Consider the following 18,806-nt stretch of genomic DNA (forward strand, 5'->3'; position numbering starts at 1 on the left):
TTTCCCCTATCACAGTACTTAGCTAAAGTAGTCTACTGACTTATCTGTCCTACTGCATCACTGTCTTGTTCTCCAATGAATCTCCAGGTGCTTAGCACTGTACCTGGAATATAGTAGGAACTCAATAAAAATTTATTCAATGAAAAATAAATGAATGACTTTTACTTAGAAGAAGTAAAGAGAATGAAGTTAAGAGAAACAAGCTAAATTTTTTATTTATGTAATGGAAAATATGTATACCTATGAACAAATGCCAGGAGGGACAACAGAAAAATAACTATGGTAAATGAGCTAGTAGTAAGAAAATGAACAAAGGATTTAAATAAGCAGTTCACAACAAAAAAATAATCCAAATGGCCAATAAGAATAAAAAAAGATATTTTTTTCTCATTATCAACTAGACAAATGCAAATTAACCAATGATCTTATTATTCCATTAGTGCCCCGGTGCATGGATTCGTGCACATTGAAAAGAAATTAATTAGAAGGCGGCCAGCGGGGTAGGACTGGGCAAGACAGGCCAGACATGCCCTTGATCCAACCTCCCACGGTCCCTCCCTGGCTGGCCGCACCTGTGCTGTGTCTCGGCTCGAAGGGCATCTATGGAGTGAGTGGGATCCCTCCAGCAGGTGGGATCCCTTGGCCTGGCCTGCGGGCATTGGGCCAAAAGCAGCTGACATCCCCAGAGGGTCCCAAATTGCAAGAGGGCAGTTCTTGGGTGACGCACCCTGGAATCAGGCTCCCTCCTCTCTGGTTCCGGGGTGTGTCACCCAAGAACCACCGCTGCCAAGTCACCGCAGCTCGGCAGCTCCTGCATTGAGCGTCTACTCCCTGGTGGTCATTGCGAGTCATAGCTACCGGTCGGACAGTCGCTTAGCCTTTTATATATATAGATACCCATCAAATTGGCAAAGATTTAAGTCTGATAATACCAATTTTTGGCAAGGATTAGAGAAATGAGATCTTACACTGTGGGTGGCAGGGTATACTCCTAGAAACTCTAGAATATAAGTATAAGAATATCCTTTTAACATTGTTTATAACAGAAAAAAAATGGGAATAATCTGAATGTCCACCAGTAGTGGCATATGTATCTATGGAATACGTTAGAGCATTTAAAAATAAATTAGTTATGCATACAAATATGGATAGCCCCTCATAGTGAAGAATAAAGAATTAATGTCAGTAGTGCCGATGTTTAGAAAACAGAAGTAAAAAACAAAGGATCCAACACAAAAAAAAGCAGAGGGTAATGGTATAACTATCATTTGATTACCTTAATCTGCTATTTTTCCAACAAATTTCTTGTCATTATGTTTGATACATGATCTACTATTAAACTACAATTTCTCACCTCATACAAATTCATTAAAATAAAACTTTAAAAAATAACTTTATTGATTTTAGAGAGGGAGACATAGAGAGATAGAAACATCAATGATGAGAGAGAATCATTGATCAGCTGCCTCCTGCATATCCCCCACTGGAGACTGAGCTCACAACCCGGACATATGCCCTGACTGGGAAATGAACCATGACCTCCTGGTTCATAGGTCAATGCTCAACCACTGAGCCCTGCTGGCTGAGCAAAATAAAACTTCTTTGAGTTTTAGCAGTACTGACTACAAAGTGCTATCTTTTTAGCTTTTTGTATAGTTTTTGGAATTGTAACATTGTTTGATCCTACATTAATATCTACAAAATCCTAATATCATTTAAATTAATTTCATTTTTTAAGATTTCAATTAAATGATGCAATTTCTCCCCACCATCTATCCATAGTGAAATTATTTCTTCATAAGGCCATGAAGATGGTTCTAATAAATCAAAATAATTAAAAATGTTTTGTTTCTAATAAAAGACATAAATTCATTACTTTTTAAAAATACATTTTTATTGATTTCAGACAGAAAGGAAGAGGGAGAGAGATAGCAACATCAATGATGAGCCCTAGCTGGTTTGGCTCATTGTATAGAGTGTCGGCCTATGAACTCAAGGGTCCCAGGTTCGATTCCGGTCAAGGGCACATGCCTGGGTTGTGGGCTCGGTCCCCAGTAGGGGCCGTGCAGGAGGCAGCCAATCAATGACTCCCTCTCATCATTGATGTTTCTATCTCTCTCTTCCCCTCCCTTCTTCTCTAAAATCAATAAAAATATATTTGTTTTAAAAAAGGAAAAAAAAGAAACACCAATGATGAGAAATTATTGACTGGCTGCCTCCTGCATGCCCCCTAGTGGGGATGGAGCCTGCAACCTGGGCATGTGCCCTTGACCAGAATCAAATCCAGACCCTTCAGTCCCCAGGCCAACACTCTATCCACTGAGCCAAACCAGCTAGGGCTAAATTCATTACTTTTTATTAATATACTAGAGGCCCAGTGCATGAAATTCATGAAGTGGGGGTTCCTCAGCCAGGACTGCACCCTCTCGCAATCCGGGACCCCTCGGGGGATGTTCGACTGCTGGTTTAGGCATCCCTCCCGCAATTTGGGACTGCTGGCTCCTAACCACTCGTCTGCCTGCCTGCCTGATTGCTCCTAACCCCTCTGCCTGCCTGTCTGATCGTCCCTAACTGCTTGCCTGCCTGCCTGATCGCCCCTAACCACCTCTGTCTCAGCCCCCGCTTCCGCAGCTTCATCCAGAAAGTCATCTGGGCCGAAACCGGTTTGGCTCAGTGGATAGAGCGTTGGCCTGCGGACTGAGGGGTCCCGGGTTCAATCCGGTCAAGGGCATGTACCTGGGTTGCAGGTACATCCCCAGTGGGAGATGTGCAGGAGGCAGCTGATCGATGTTTCTCTCTCATCGATGTTTCTAGCTCTCTATCTCTCTCCCTTCCTCTCTGTAAAAAATCAATAAAATATATTTTTTTAAAAAAAGGAAAAAAAGAAAAGAAAGTCATCTGGAAGGATGTCCGGAATGACATCTGGAAGGTTGTCTAGCTGTCCAGTCTAATTAGGAGATTATGCTTTTATTATTATAGACTAGAGGCCCAGTGCATGAAATTCATGCATGGGGGGTGGGTCCCCTCAGCCCAGCCTGCACCCTCTCCAATCCGGGACCCCTCAGGGGTTATCCGACTGCCTAAACTGGGATGGGGCCTAAACTGAATTGGGCCTAAACTGGCAGTCAGAAATCCCTCTCACAATCCAGGACTGTTGGCTCCTAACTGTTCACCTGCCTGCCTGCCTGATTGCCCTTAACTGGCTCCCCTGCCAGCCTGATCAACCCTAACCGCCTCTGCCTGCTGACCTGATTGCCCCTAACTGCCCCTCTGCCAGCCTGGTCGCTCCCCAACTGACCCCCCCCACCCCTGCCAACCTGGTCGCTCCCAACTGCCCCCCTGCCAGCTGGTCACCCCTCACTGGCCCCCCTGCCAGCCTAGTTGCCCCCAACTGCTCCCTGCTGACCTGGTCGCCCCCAATTTCCCCCCCTGCTGGCCTGGTTGTCCCTCACTGCCCCCCCCTCCCCCCCGCTGGTCTGGTAGCCCCACTCAGCCTGCTGTTCAGTCATTTGGTCGTCCCTCACTAACCCCCCTGCCAGCCTGATCGCCCCATGCAGCCTGCTGCTCAGTTGTTTGGTTGTCCCTCACTAACCCCCCTGCCGGCCTTGTCGCCCCACTCGGCCTGTTCGGTCATCTGTTCGGTTGTTTCGGATGTGACGGCCCCCCATGTGCAGAGCTCCACAGGAATGTCTTTTAACGTACCTGACTTAAATCTTTATTATGAAATTCATGCTTTCTACTACCAATTAAAAACTTTCCAAAGCTTTTATGGTGCATTATATTTTTTACTCTATGTTAGTTCATCTTAACTGCAATACAATTGAAATTATCTCAACATTAAAAAATTTTATTAAAAAATGAAAATTCTTCAAAAATTTTCAAGGTTTTGCAAGAAATCAATATTAACTAATCCCTTTGTCAAACCAGAATTTAACAAAAGAGAAAAATGCATGTTTTATGAAGGATACGACTGACATAGAGCAGTGGCAGTTCATAAATGATATGTTGCCCATCTCATGCATTGTACCTGACCAGGTGTAATAATTTCAATTTCAAATATTTTTGCTACAGTTTCCAGTTTAATTTTATTTTTGTTGGGTTGGTGATAAATAAAATAAATTTTATCCAGAATATTTTTAAACAATTGACTTATTTTACTTTAGGTACTGAATTGCATTAAATGATTTAAACAGCACCAAGTGATGACTTTAGAAAAATTTTCTAACAAATTTGTAACTACTCCAGACTTCCTTCCCACTACTGTAGGAACACTATTACAACAAAAATGCAATTAATTTCACTTTCAAATATTCATTATCAAAGGCCCAATCATTTAAAGCAGACAATACTGAATTAGAAATATACTCTGCTGTAGCTGATACCAATTCTTTTGAAGTAACAAATATCATTACCAGTAGAGAAACTGACTCAATTGCATATTGAAGATTCATTACTAAGTGCTTTTCTTTAATTGTAGATGCCTTATCAATGATAGCACATAACTGTCATTTCTTCTATGATATCCTTAAATATCTTCATATAATTTATTTTGCAATATATTTTGCTGTTCTTCCTTATTGCACTGTATCATGTATGTAAACAACTGCCTATATCCACTTCATTTTTCTCTTCTAACTCTATGCCCCCTCACTATCAAAGACTACTGTGTTTTACTAAACTATAAAGAATATTAAAAACTTTTAGGATAGTACCAATGTCTTTATTTAATTTATACAACAAATTGTCAATTGAGTCATTAGGTGCTTGCTTCAGCAGCACATATACTAAAACTGGAACTATATAGAGAAGATTATTAGCATGGCCCTTGTGCAAGGATGACATGCAAATTCGTGAAGCTTTCCATATTTAAAAAAGAAACTGAGTCATTAGTTGATGCATCTAACAAATCTTGAATTATGGTACAGTCTTTTTAAAAAATCATGTTCCCTAATTTATTTATTTATTTATTGGCAGAAATTTGCCTACGAGTTTTATTAGTACCATCTCAGATTACTAAATATGACTTCCATTCCATGGACCAATGGACATGCTTTTCTGCTGTCACTCCTAAATGCTGAAATATCAAACAATTTTATATCCATTCTTTCATTTAAGCCTTTTGTACCATTCTGAAAACATTCCTTTTATAGCCAATTTCATGCTACAAATGTGACAGCTCTGAACACAGAGTTGGGAAGAGATACATATATTATACAGTATTTCCTTCATACAGACAGATAACCTTGAGAGCAGAGTTATTAGTAAAATGAAGTTAAAAAATATAAATAATGAGTTTTGAATGTTTACTGGTTCTTCACATATTTAACTGTAAATTTATAAAATTTAATTCTTAATAGTGGTTATGCTTAATACCTGGCTCATAAAATCCATGAAAATTTAGCAATCAGCCTTGGAAACTGGTAAAAGCCAACTGTGTGTACAGTAAGGGAGGCTTTGGGAGAGCAAGTAATTTGCCTGAGTTGGTAAGTGGCTAAGTCAAGATTCAAATCTAAGTCCAAAACTCTGACACAGGTTAGGTTTCTTGGTGAGTAAGGGCCATAATTGGCGTGTGTGTGTGTGTGTGTGTGTGTGTGTTTTAACTTGCAGGGGGTGGGGCATATACTGAGGTAACTCCACATGCAAGGGAATGCATTTTCTGGACTACCATCTTATATTGATATTAGGGGCCCAGTGCATGAATTCGTGCACACTGAAAGAAACTGGGCCTCAGTGGGCACAGGGGCGGGTCTCGGCCCATCCTCCATGCCCCCACCCGGCCCCTCCCACCATGGCCTTCGGTTCCCAGTCTGCTGGCAGCCCTGCTCCCACTGCCACCACTCCCATGTGCTGACAGCACTAGCCCTGCTTGCACCCGCTGAAGGCATGAAGCAACTGGGACTGGCACCAGCAGTGGATGTGAGTGGCAGCTGCTGCCCCAATCGCCCCTCAGGAGCAGGGGGAGGTGGAGAAGCCCTCAGAGGTGATCAGGGCCAGCAGCTGCAGCTCACACCCGCTGATGGTGACGGTGCTGAGAGATCAGGACCAATACCGGGTACCGGCAGCAAGTGCGAGCGGTGGCTCTGGCACCAGCTGTGGGTGCAAGTGGGGCTGGCGCTGGTAGCAGGCGCAAGCACTGGGGGGAGAGGGGGGGACCGCAGCATGTGGGAGCAAAGAATTTTCAGTAACCACCAGAGTCTGGCCCCGATGACAGTGACTGGCACCCCACCTTGGTCTGGAGCTCCGCTCACCTGCTGCACCATCCCACCAAGGCCAATGCCCACCATGTTCTGCACAGGCCCCCTGGTGGTCAGCGCATGTCACAGTGCCCAGTTGTTCGGTTGTTCCAGCTGTTCTGCCGTTTGGTTTATTTGCATATTAGCCTTTTATTATATAGGATTGCACACTCTTTTACATTCCCATTCTGACTGCCAGTTTTGCTAGAGTCTCGGTGCTTCATACCTATCCAGGAATCAGTCTAGGCTGGATACTTGAAGGAAGAGGGAAGAACTGAGTGGTCTATCTATCATCTGCTATTGGACATTTCTCTTTTAAAATTTTTTTCTTAATTGCTTTAAGGCATGTAAATACAGGTGTCTCCCACCACACACCTCCTAACAGTACTGCATGAATTCCGAAAAGCTTCAGAAAACCTGTAGTCTGAAACCTTACCACACTTGGGGTGCAAGAAAAGGAAAGGACACTATTCTTCGGTCCCAGGAAACTGGGGCAGGAGTTTGGGGACAAGAGGACCAAGTGCTGGCCGCCCTGAAGTTCTCTAGACCTTTCACACAGCCTTCTCCTAGGAACTGAGTGAAAGGCTGGCGCTGCTGGGGAGCTTGGCGATCGGCCCTCGGCCAACCCCTTCCTTTATCAGGGGACATTCTGCTCTCGGGGTGTTGCGACTGGATGAACATCAAGCGGTCCAGGCAGCATTGCTGTTTAGCTCTTCCCACGACAACACACGGCTTCCTCTAAAAGACCCTCCCTGCCAAGAACTTACCCCGAAACCACCAGGAACCTGGGTGGGGACGGGCCTACAGCGGAGAGCCTAGGGCAAACCTCCCAGTCGCTCCTGAGGCGACTGCGGTCACCGAGTCAGAGTTCACGAAGGTCAAACAGGGATGCACAAAGCCCCAGGCAGTAAAATATGCGGATTCCTCAGCGGGGAGGGAGCCTCCGCCGCCCGCACAGCAGCCCCGCCTCACACACGCCCCGCGGAGCAGCGCGAGCAGCCACGAGGGCAGGGCACGCAGCCGGCGGCGCGCACGCTCGCCCCGAGGCCGCCAGGGAGGCGGGCGGACGTGCGCGCTCCCGCGGCGGTGGGCGGGGCCGGGGCGGGGCTCGGAGCCGGCCCGGGGCGGGGCCGCAGGAGCTGGAGGGGCCGCGGCCAGGTCGCGACAGGTGCGCGAGGCAGAGCGCCTGGGATCCGGGCAGGGCTGGTGCCGGCGCGGAGAAAAGACCGCTTTCAGCCAGGTAAGGGCCTTCCCTCCCCGCATCCTCCACAGCCGAAGAGTGAAGTGCGCGGACCTCGGCTTTCCTCCACACCTTCTCCCTCCCGCGACTCAGGGGCCGGGGGCGCACAGGGAGGGCGGACCCCGTACCCTCGGAAGCGGGAGTGGAGGAACCGCGGAGTCTCTGCTCTTTCTTCGCTTTTGGGTACTGCTCTGGGGTTGGAAGTAATGACATAGGGCTGAGCCTTTGCTGCCTGAGGGAGAAAACTGATAGGAACTCCCTCTTCTTAAATCGGGAGCACTCCTTTCTAACTCTGTATGTTTTGCTGTGGTGGAAGGGGGTGACAGTTCATCTATATTCAAAAGAATATCCCAAGGACATACTATTAGGATATTCAACTGCTCATGTCCCTTCTTTATTTCCAGCCATTCCCTCGCTCTTTGACTTTTCTGCCTTTCCATTCTGCCAGTTAAACTCTGTGTGAGACACTTACATCCTTGTGTTGAGAACATAGCAGTCCTTGCAGCCGGATGTACCATCCCCGCATCGCTATCGTGTATGTATTGCTGGCACCTGTCACTAACCTACGTAGGTGTTAATATGAGGTAACTGTACACCCTGACGACACCTACTAGCCCTGAAGTTGTAGGTGCTAGGAGCGAACCATCTGGCGCTTGTCCTTGCCTCCTTCTGGTGCTTACAACAACTGAGTTGAGCTGATCCTGGCGAGAGATAGTTGAACTACTATTGTCTTTCACTTAATTCCAGCTTTCAAAAGCCTACCTAATCCAGATGGTCCTATCAACTTGACCTGTTAAGTTAGTCAAGGTACTTAGAGAGTTATCAGCCTTTAAGACAATGCCTCTGTAGGGGGGGCGGGGTGTCTTCTTTTGAATGAAAGAGTCTTCCTTTTGCTCTTGATTTCAGTGGTTAAATAGAATACTTTTTATCTGCATAATTACTAATACTATTCACAAATGGTGAATTCACAGTTCTAGGAACTGTGAAGTAGCACTTTCTTTTGAGGTTTGATGTATACACAAAAGATGACCCTTAGCCAACATTTCTAAGTTCCTGTGGAGTTATAGCCTGGATGAAGGATGATCACGTTTTAAGTAGCCCTTCAAGAAGTTGCAGAGTTAGCAGGGGAGAAGGTTTTAAAGGAAAAAATAAAGAAAGCTGTGCATGCACATATATTTCCTTGTTTTGCATCAATAGAAAAACACGTAACATGGCAATATGTAATTACTTTAAAAACATTTCTCTCTCTCTTTTTACCATACATTTATTAAGTGCCTCTTGTTTTGTCAGTCCTACTGTAGATTCAAAGTTCCAAATGGCCAACTGTAAAAGGGCTTAAAATCAAAAGGGTTAGGTAGATCAGTGCCTATAATTTACAATATTAGTGAGGCCAATGCTATACTATAGATCAGCCCAGAGTGCTATGGGAGCACAGAGAATAGTTTGTGTTTGTGTGTTTGTTTTTTTAATTCTGTCTTTTAGTTTTCCTTAAAAACAAAACAAAAAAGTAAACACCCACAATAGTAAAAACCTTTGAGTAATAGGGTTCTCTTCAATTCATGAATTTGTATCATTCCTTTCTTACCTTGCATTCTGTCACCATTACAGCCTTTTCAAGATGGGCTTATGTCGTGTTGTTAGCACTGTAGCAGTTCAGTAAATAGTTGGTGGAGCTGTTTTCACTGTTCTCTAATGAACCTGGAAGTGTTGTTATCAGGTAGTTCCTGAACTGTAGAGCTACTGGGAAGAGAATAGAGTATTGGCAACATTAGTAAAGCAGTGCCATTTTGTAAAAATTGCTCCATTGTGTAACTTTGTTTAACTTGGTACATTCAAACTTCGTTCTAGACTCTGGTTAAAGGTGGCCCAGATCTCAACCTTCTAATAATTCTAAGAAAAGAAAGCTTCTGAAGTGAAAGCAATTCTATTAACAGCATACCTTGGTAACAGAGGATACTTTTTCTTGCTAAGGTGTCCTCAAAATGTCTTTCTCTTTCTTTTTTCTTTGGCGGTGGGGATAGGGTGGGTAGATAGGTGGAGAAGGAAAGAGTCAGAAGTGTTTGAAGATTCTTTGTAGAGTTTTGATTATCTGAAGTCTGTAGCAGTCTTGAGTGCTCGTCATATAACTGTAGGCTTCTTAAAATTGTCTATTGTGTGCCAGTGCCCTAGTATACAGAGGATGAACATGACATGGTCCCTTCTCTGTAACTATGTTTTTCATTTTTTAAGTAGGATTGTGAGTTAATAATACAGATGTTGGTTGTTTCGTTTGGTAATTTGAGCCATGATACTTGTTGAACATGTTTCTTTGACATTGCTCACCTCTTTTCTTTCTGTTTACACTCTAGGAAAGTGGTCTCCACCAGGAATTTTTAGAAAGGTATATTTGCATGTAATTTGGGTACCTACAATGATTACATTGTTTTCTTACAATGTTTTCAAGTACAAAAGTTCTTCAAAGACACACAGACAAAAAAGAATGTTGAGAGTATGTGATATCATTGGACAAGTTTGCCATAAAAGGCCACCTAACCACAGATTGGGAGAATTTGTCATTATTTATATTGACCATGAAACTAGTTTCAGGCATTCTTAATTCCATACACTCAGAAGTAGATGATCTTCATTTAGGTTGGAATTGCACTCTTTCTGCAGATAGAAAGGTGTGTAACTTGGTTCTGAAGTCAGGAATTTCCATAAGAAAAGACTGTTGGTTTTTTTTTAAAGGTTGCTCTGGTCTTTCACTGTATTTTTTTGATAGGAAGTTAAAGTACTTTATTTTAGATTGTGTACAGTAATCTCTAGGTGACGTTAAATCACTTAACACAGACTCTCAAAGTTCTTTAGTAACAAATGCGTGGTTGTAAATTGAGTAATTTCTACTTAATGATTACAGAATTGAGATTCTGTGGTAAATGGTGCTCTTGGACCATACTGATATGTTTATTCTATGGCTAGATGCAAAGTCCTTGAGCCTCAGTCAAGTTACTGTGCTAATGAAGACCTCTTTTCATAAAAAGGACAAGGTTTGACCCAACAAGCAATTCATTATTCAGCATGTCAAATGACTTCCTTAAACTTGAAAACGTTTCTAGAGACTTCACATGTCCAGTTATAAGAAGTTAACATGATACCATAAAAATTTAGATTATTTTTCTTTTCTCTTTTTTTTTTAAATATGTTTTATTGATTTTTTACAGAGAGGAAGGGAGAGAGATAGTTAGAAACATTGATGAGAGAGAAACATCAAATCAGCTGCCTCCTGCACATCTCCCACTGGGGATGTGCCCGCAACCCAGGTACATGCCCTTGACTGGAATCGAACCCGGGACCCTTCAGTCCGCAGGCCGATGCTCTATCCACTGAGCCAAACCGGTTTCGGCCAAAGAATTTCTTAATAATGCTACTCTGGAGAGAGACCAAGATGGCGGCGTAGGTAAACACCGGAGACCGCTGCCGCAAACAACCATTTCAAAAATACAACTAAAAGACGGAACGGACATCACCCAGAACCACAGGAAGGCTGGCTGAAGAGAGACTCTACAACTAGAAGGAAAGAGAACAGCAAACCGAGGCTCAGAGGAGGCGCAGTGTGGAAAATACAAAGGTACCGAGGTGCGCGCGAAAGCGGGCTGGTGGCTGAGGGCGCGGTTGTCGTTTTCAATCAGGAGGGAGTCTCAGACTCTGGGCTCCAGATCCGGGCGAGTCTCTAGGGACCCAGACTCAAACGGGAGAAGCGGGATTATCCGGCATCAGTTGGAACCTGAGGGCAGCTTTCTCTCCGAGGTTTGCAGCGGCTGCCGGGGTTCTGAGAAGCAGAGCCTTTGGGAATGGGACTGAGAGCGGCCATAACTGCTCCCTCCGCCCGCCCTGTTGAGCCCGCCCCGCCCAAACCCTGTGCACAGCCATTTGCCGATCACCTCAGGCAAAGGCTGGATTAGCGCCTCCCCAGAAGACAGACGTTTTCCACACAGCTGGTTCCTACAGCCAGTCGGCCTGGTGGTCAAATCCCTCTAGTGTTAACTACAACAATTAAGGCTTGGCTAGAACAAGACTGCGCACAAAGACCACAAGGGGGTGCACCAAGAAAGCATAAAAGATGCGGAGACAAAAAAACATGACAGAAATGGAGGATATGGAGCTAAGAATCGCAATTTTGAGGGCTTGCTATAAACTTGAGCAGAGCCTCACGAAAACTAATGAGACCCTCGATGCTACGATAAAGAAATTAGAAAGTAAGAATACACGGACTGAAATAAAGAATAATATACCAAATAGCAGACCAGAGGAGCACAAGAATCAAACCAAAGATTCGACAAAAAACACCCAACTGGAAAAGCAAAATGAAAAAAGAATCCGAAAGTGTGAAGATAGTGTAAGGAGCCTCTGGGACAGCTTCAAGCGCACTAATATCAGAATAATAGGGGTGCCAGAAGATGAGAGACAGCAAGATATTGAAAACCTATTTGAAGAAATAATGGCAGAAAACTTCCCCCACCTGGTGAAAGAAATGGACTTACAGGTCCAAGAAGCGCAGAGAACCCCAAACAAAAGGAATCCAAAGAGGACCACACCAAGACACATCATCATTAAAATGCCAAGAGCAAAAGACAAAGAGAGAATCTTAAAAGCAGCAAGAGAAAGAGACTCAATTACCTACAAGGGAATACCCATACGACTGTCAGCTGATTTCTCAACAGAAACTTTGCAGGCCAGAAGGGAATGGCAAGAAATATTCAAAGTACTGAATACCAAGAACCTACAACCAAGATTACTTTACCCAGCAAAGCTATCATTCAGAATTGAAGGTCAGATAAAGAGCTTCACAGATAAGGAAAAGCTAAAGGAGTTCATCACCACTAAACCAGTATTATACGAAATGCTGAAAGGTTTCCTTTAAGAAGAGGAAGAAGAAAAAGGTAAAGATACAAATTGTGAACAACAAACATGCATCTATCAACAAGTGAATCTAAGAATCAAGTGAATAAATAATCTGATGTACAGAATGAACTGGTGATTACAATGAATCAGGGACATAGAAGGGGAATGGACTGACTATTCTTGCGGGGGGGAAGGGGAATGGGAGATGCGGGAAGAGAATGGACAAAAATCGTGCACCTATGGATGAGGACAGTGGGTGGGGAGTGACGGCGGAGGGTGGGGCGGGAACTGGGAGAAGGGGAGTTATGGGAAAAAAAGAGGAACAAATGTAATCAAAACAATAAAGATTTAATTTTAAAAAAACCATCTATAAACTGCAGAGAAAACAAACTGCTTTTAGTTATTAAAATAAAGTGCTACATGTTCAACAAAAAAAAAAAATAAAAAAAAAATAATGCTACTCTGACACCAAGAACTTTCATATTTAGAAAAAAATGCAACTTTTTTGTACTTGTGATAACAAGTGTGGAACTGTTTTTCTCTCTTATTTATCCTATAACAGAGCTTACTATTTAAAAATCTTACAATCTCTCAAACATGTTTTCTCTTGCATGCCACAGTATTGCCAATTTTTGTTTCATTACCTATAGATCAGTAACCCAGATATGCTTTTACTTGGCTTTAGCTTTCTACAATTTTTTTTTTTCCATAAATTGAAATCAAGCAAATGGCCCAGGAGTTCTTTTCCTCATAGTCAGTTTTACTGAACAGGTAACACTTGCTCAGATTTAGCTTCCATCTCCAGTACTAGAGGAAATCTGTCTGCCTGTACATAGTCCCAGTGATTTCCCTCTAATGGCCTTGTCACTATCCTTACCACATGGCAACATTTGACCAAGAGGACAACTTTTCTGGTTCTTCCTGTCATTTGGCTTTCTTGATGTGACTCTACCTGGTTCTCCATCTTCTATTCAAACCACTTCCTCCCATGGTCCTTCATTAGCTCACAATCTTTTTGCCCCTTAAATGTGGGTATTTGCCATGGCCCTGTCCAGAATCTTATTCTCATTATACTCTTTCCCTGTGCAATTTTATCTGCTTTAACACCTCCATGCGAGTGACGTGCAAATTTATCTTAAAAAAACAAACAAACAACACACGGTAAGCCAGCTGGTGTGGCTCAGTGGTTGAGCGTGGACCTATGAACCAGAAGGTCACAGTTCAATTCCCGGTCAGGGCACATGCCTGGGTTGCAGGCTCGATCCCCAGTGGGGGGCGTGCAGGAGGCAGCTGGTCAATGATTCTCTCTCTTCATTGATGCTTCTATCGCTCTCTCCCTCTCCCTTCCTCTCTGAAATCAACAAAAATACATTTAAAAAACACACATTAATAATATAATATACATATATACAATTCTTGTTTTATTTTCACAAATACAACTATACATTCACATTTAGAAAATAAGAAGTACATATACTAATTATAAAAAACCTGGGACAAATTAATTATAAAGAAGATAAAATATTTTATATGTTCCAGAGAGAACTATAATTTGATGTATTTCATTTCAGTCTTTTTTTTCTTTGATGCACAAACATACACACACTCACAAACACACAGCTAATTGGGTTCATACTATTACAGTAGATACAGTTTTGTATCTGCTTTTTTATTTACTTTACATTATATCATAGTTTTTTATGGCATGAAAATCATTTTAAAACAATTTTAGTGGATGTTTTATGCCATATTGCATTGATGTCACATAATTTAACTATGCACTTGGGTGGTTTGATTGTTACATTATTAATAAGTGAAAAAATTTGAGAATAAGTTTATGCATAAATCTTTGTACAAATCACTCATTATTTCCTTAGGTTAGATTCCCAGAAGTTGAATTACTGTGTCAAAGGGCATGACAATTTAAAATTACTAAACCTCCTGCCAAATCCCTTTTCATGAAGACTAGGCTAATTAACATTCTCACCTGCAGTGATTGTGAGTGCTCATCATATTGCATTCTTCATAACATTGAATATTTTTTTTAATCTTTACTAATTTGATAAGCAAGAGTTATTTAATTTGTATTTCTTTGTTAGTGAGAGTGAACACTCTTCATACATTCATTTCAATTTCTTCTTCTATGAATTGTAATTTGTTTAATTCATTCCCATTTTTATTTGGGCCTTAACATTATAATTATGTTGTTTTTCTTTCTGGGGTTCTTTCATTTATTTGGGGGAGGGAGTATAGGTCTGTATTAAGCCAAATTGAGTAAGTGGAGTGACAAAGTAGAAAGTGTACAAGAAGTGTAAATTGTGATGTTTTAAATGCCCATTGCTATGAGAAGCCAGAGCTTGTGATGGCTGAAGCAGCACTGCAAACAAAAAGGGTGCTGGCTGGCTTAGGAGTCAGGATTCCCAACTTGGTGTTGGAAACTAACCACTTAGGTTATCCTGAGTAAATCATTCATCCTCTCTGAGCTTCATCTGTAAAGTAAGAAGGTTGGGCTCTTGATTCCAAAGTCCATACAACCTGGAGGACTTTTGATCACTGCTCACTGTATATTCTGAAATTATTTTATCTCCCATTCCTAATCTTCATCCATTTTAAATATACAGAATCTGAGGAAAGACTGGGTACAGCAAAGGCAATTTTCACAGGGGTAGCAAGGCTTAACGCAGCCTAGTGGCAATTTAATGGTTTGCGCCCACCGGACAATAGAAGTTGCATAGATTGACACTTGGCAACTTGGTAAAGTAAGTCTGAAAAGCCCTGCTGATCTATGCCTAAGAAAAAAGCTTGAATTGTCTTGAACGCTTCAGTCCTTTTCTCCTCCCATCATCATCTCTAGTAAATGTAAAGCAAGTCTTATGTTATAAGAGGTTTAAGTTGCCATGACAAGTTATTTAACAACTTTCACTATTTCACAGGGAAACTATCCTTAGTGTTTTTCTTTGTGATGTGTGTATAAGCTCTTCATTTTAAGAATATCAGTTCTTTTGTTTAACTAGTTAATTGTCTTTTAATTTTGTACATGATTTATTATTATCTATAGATCTTTTTCTTTGGGGTTTTTTTCTTGCTTTCATGCTTAAAAGTCTTTTGTCATCCTGAGGTGGATTAAGTATTCACTTCAATTTGCTTCTAATTTTTATGGTTTTACTTTTTATATTTAACTAGAGGCCCCGTGCATGAAATTTGTGCACTGGTAGGGTCCCTAGCAGCTGCTGGCTGCTGGCCCGGGGCCTCCCTCCCTTCCCCCTGGTCGAACTCCCAGACAAACTCCCGGTCAAGGGGACAATTTGCATACTACACTTTTATTATATAGGATTTTTTAATTTTTCTTTTTTACTTTGGAATACCAAAGCAGTATGTTTAGTGCCTTTGCATATTTCTGAGCTTCAAATCCATATTTCCAACTACCTGGTAGACCATGTGGGTAATCCCTATATAGGCAGCCCTCGGGTTATGTTGGACTCGATCTATGTTGTTTTGTGGTTATGTCTCCATCTCCCATTTATTTATATATAAAAAAAGTTCCATTATTTCAATGTATGTACATATGTGCTTTATGTTTTTTATTATTTATTTACCACAAGTAAAGGTCAGGAATTGTTATCTTTCTTTAAAATTTTTTTTTTCTGTTTCACTTCATTACTGTTGAGTATGTGCTCCATGTGAGTGACGTAGGTGCTTATGTAGGTGGGTTCCAACTTACGCGAAAATTGAGTTATGTGGCGCCGTAGGAACAGATTTCTGACATAACCCAAGGACCTACTGTATACCAGGCACCTGCATCCACCTAGTTTTCCTAAGAAAAAAGCTTGAATTGTCTTGAACGCTTCAGTCCTTTTCTCCTCCCACATTTAATCACTAACATTGGTTTATTCTACCCCAACAGTGATAATGCCTCTTTCCTGTCTTCTAATTCAGATTCCCCTTTTTTGCTAAAGTTGCTGAGCATCTTTAGAGTTGGCTTGTTTTTCTTTTTCAGTCATTAAAAAAATATAAAACACTGATTTTCAAAGCATGGTTTCCTCAATTACATGTTTCAGAATCACATGGGGTATTGGTTAAAGAGCTAGATTCCCCGGTCCCACAGAAATGGACAAATCAATATATCTGGGTGATGGAAGTACCTCAAGAGATTAATTCACACACTTAAGGGGAACCAGTGCCCAAGTCAAGTAAGTAAGTTTCTCTGCATGCCACTCAGGACCCCACTCCCACACCCTGGCAGCCTATTTTTCCAGGCTTATCTCCCACATCACTACCCACCCTCCTGGCACTGTAGTTAAACAATGATTCGTGATTTCCTGGACCCACCCAGTCTTTTCCTGCCTCTGTGCCTTTGCTCATGCAGTTCCCACAGCCTTATGCTCCTCCCCCAACTCCTGCTAAAATCCTTCTCCTTAAGAGCTCAAAAAAAAAAAAAGCCAATTTAAAGGAAAAAAAGCCTTTTCTAATTTCTCTTAGTTGAATCAGTGGCTCCCTGCTTAGTCTTCACTTAGCACTTTATGTTTACTTCTTTTTTTTTTTACCTTTATGCTGTCACTATTTATGAATTATTGCTTCCTTAAAAGATTATAAGCCTAAGTGAGAACCTTGCCTCTTCATTTCATAGCTATTATTCATATAATAAGCAATTAAATACTCAGTACATGAAATATATCTCATCTTGCAAATATTATTATGTAACAGTGTTCAGCTTCATATCACACTTAGAATAAAATTGAAATCTTAACCATTCATTGCAGTCCGGCCCGTGTTGCTCAGTGGTTGAATGTCAACTTATGAACCAGGAGGTCACGGTTTGATTCCCTGGTGAGGGCACATACCTGGATTTAGGGCTCTTTCCCTATTGGGGGAAAAACCAATGATTCTTTCTGATCATTGATCTCTCTTTCTCTCCTTCTCCCTTCCTCTCTGAAATTAATAAAAATATTTTTGAAATATCTTAACCATTGCTTGTAAATCCTTATTCAGTCTGGCTCTCATTCATCTCTCTGATCACCTCAGACTTCTCACCCACTCACTAGCCATATTTTTCCTGCCTCAGGGCCTTTACCTTTGCTGTTTTCTCTGCCTGGAAACCTCTTCCATCTCTTCTCCTCACCTGGTTGGCTGCCTCCCTCCTCCCCATCATTCAGGTTTCACTCAAATGTCATTTACTCAAAGAGGCCCTCCCTGACCACTATCTAAAACATCTGCCCCCTTCCTTACTACCACTCCAGTTACTCTTTTTGTCTTTCTTCACAGTATTAATCACAGTATTTAATTGTCCTGCTTCCACAGTAGAATGGAAGCTACATGAGAGCAGAGACCTTGTCTGTCACTTTTAAGGTTGTATTTTTAACAAATCTGCTTGACACATGGTTAAGTGCTCAATAAATACTTGTTGAATGAATTAATAAGGCTTGAAGATAGGCTTCTCACTATAACAATTCTTATTTTGGTTCACAATCCAAGGCTTTGTTGTTGTTGTTTTGTTGTTTTTTTAAAAAAATATATTTTATTGATTTTTTACAGAGAGAAAGGGAGAGAGACAGAGAGTCAGAAACATCGATGAGAGAGAAACATCGATCAGCCGCCTCCTGCACATCCCCTACCGGGGATGTGCCCGCAACCCAGGTACATGCCCTTGACCGGAATCGAACCTGGGACCCCCCAGTCCGCAGGCCGACGCTCTATCCACTGAGCCAAACCGGTTTCGGCATGTTGTTGTTGTTTTAATGGACAACAGCTGAGGTAGTTCCATGAGGGTTCAAATCAGGTAGCAGTCTCTGAGGACTTCTGAAGGCAGCAGGACAAAGGTTTGGATATTGTGATAGGCAGGGTTCAATTCCATCTGAGTGCAGGTTTTCCAAGGTGTTCCCGGGATCCAGGCCACTGTTTTACTACCTGTCAGCGTCTCCTTCCAGGGTTATTACTGCTAGCCAATACTAGTCTTTTTTTATTTTTTATTTTTTTTATTGATTTCAGAAAGGGGAAGGGAGAAGGAGAGAGATAGAAACATCAATGATGAAAGAGAATCATTGATTGGCTGCCTTCTGCATGTCCCCTTCTGGGATCGAGCCTGCAACCTGTGCATGTGCCCTTGTTCGTACTCGAACCTGGGACCCTTCAGTCCTCAGGCTGATGCTCTATCCACCGACCCAAACCAGCTAGGGCCAATACTAGTCTTTTAACACTCATTACATTTTTAAAAGCAAGTATAGCAAAACTAGAATCCAACTGACTGGAATCTTCAAGCAACCAGAAGTATTCTTCTGCTTTCCTTCTCTAGATGAAAAGTAAGGAAGGCACAGAAAATCTTCAAGAAAAGTATATTTTCATTATACTTACTATACACCCTGAAATAGGACAGTGTATTGATTGGAAGGGCTGTCAACAACAATTTTAAACAAGGGTTTTTTGTTAACAGCTAGTTGAGCCAGACAGTGTAGCTA

The 18,806-nt window shown here is 42.0% G+C and overlaps 1 protein-coding gene, 1 non-coding gene and 1 pseudogene across 2 annotated transcripts in view; 2 read left to right on the top strand and 1 right to left on the bottom strand.

Annotated features, from left to right (window-relative positions):
- Positions 1–3,061: 3,061 nt before the first annotated feature.
- LOC139006432 (E3 SUMO-protein ligase KIAA1586-like) lies at positions 3,062–7,999 on the bottom strand (annotated as a pseudogene).
- On the top strand, positions 4,761–4,870 carry LOC139007779 (U6 spliceosomal RNA). The gene has a single exon (XR_011470941.1). It is a non-coding gene; the product is annotated as a U6 spliceosomal RNA (small nuclear RNA).
- LIMA1 (LIM domain and actin binding 1) overlaps positions 7,397–18,806 on the top strand; it is a 97,216-nt gene continuing 85,806 nt past the window's right edge. Inside the window, exon 1 of the mRNA XM_070410253.1 lies at positions 7,397–7,473. The gene's annotated coding sequence lies outside the window, so the exon portion shown is untranslated. The remainder of the gene's footprint in view (positions 7,474–18,806) is intronic.

The sequence above is a fragment of the Myotis yumanensis genome, unplaced genomic scaffold (genome assembly GCF_028538775.1).
Source record: "Myotis yumanensis isolate MYYU_CA2020_CCGP unplaced genomic scaffold, mMyoYum1.0.hap1 SCAF_3, whole genome shotgun sequence".
Classification (NCBI taxonomy): domain Eukaryota; kingdom Metazoa; phylum Chordata; class Mammalia; order Chiroptera; family Vespertilionidae; genus Myotis; species Myotis yumanensis.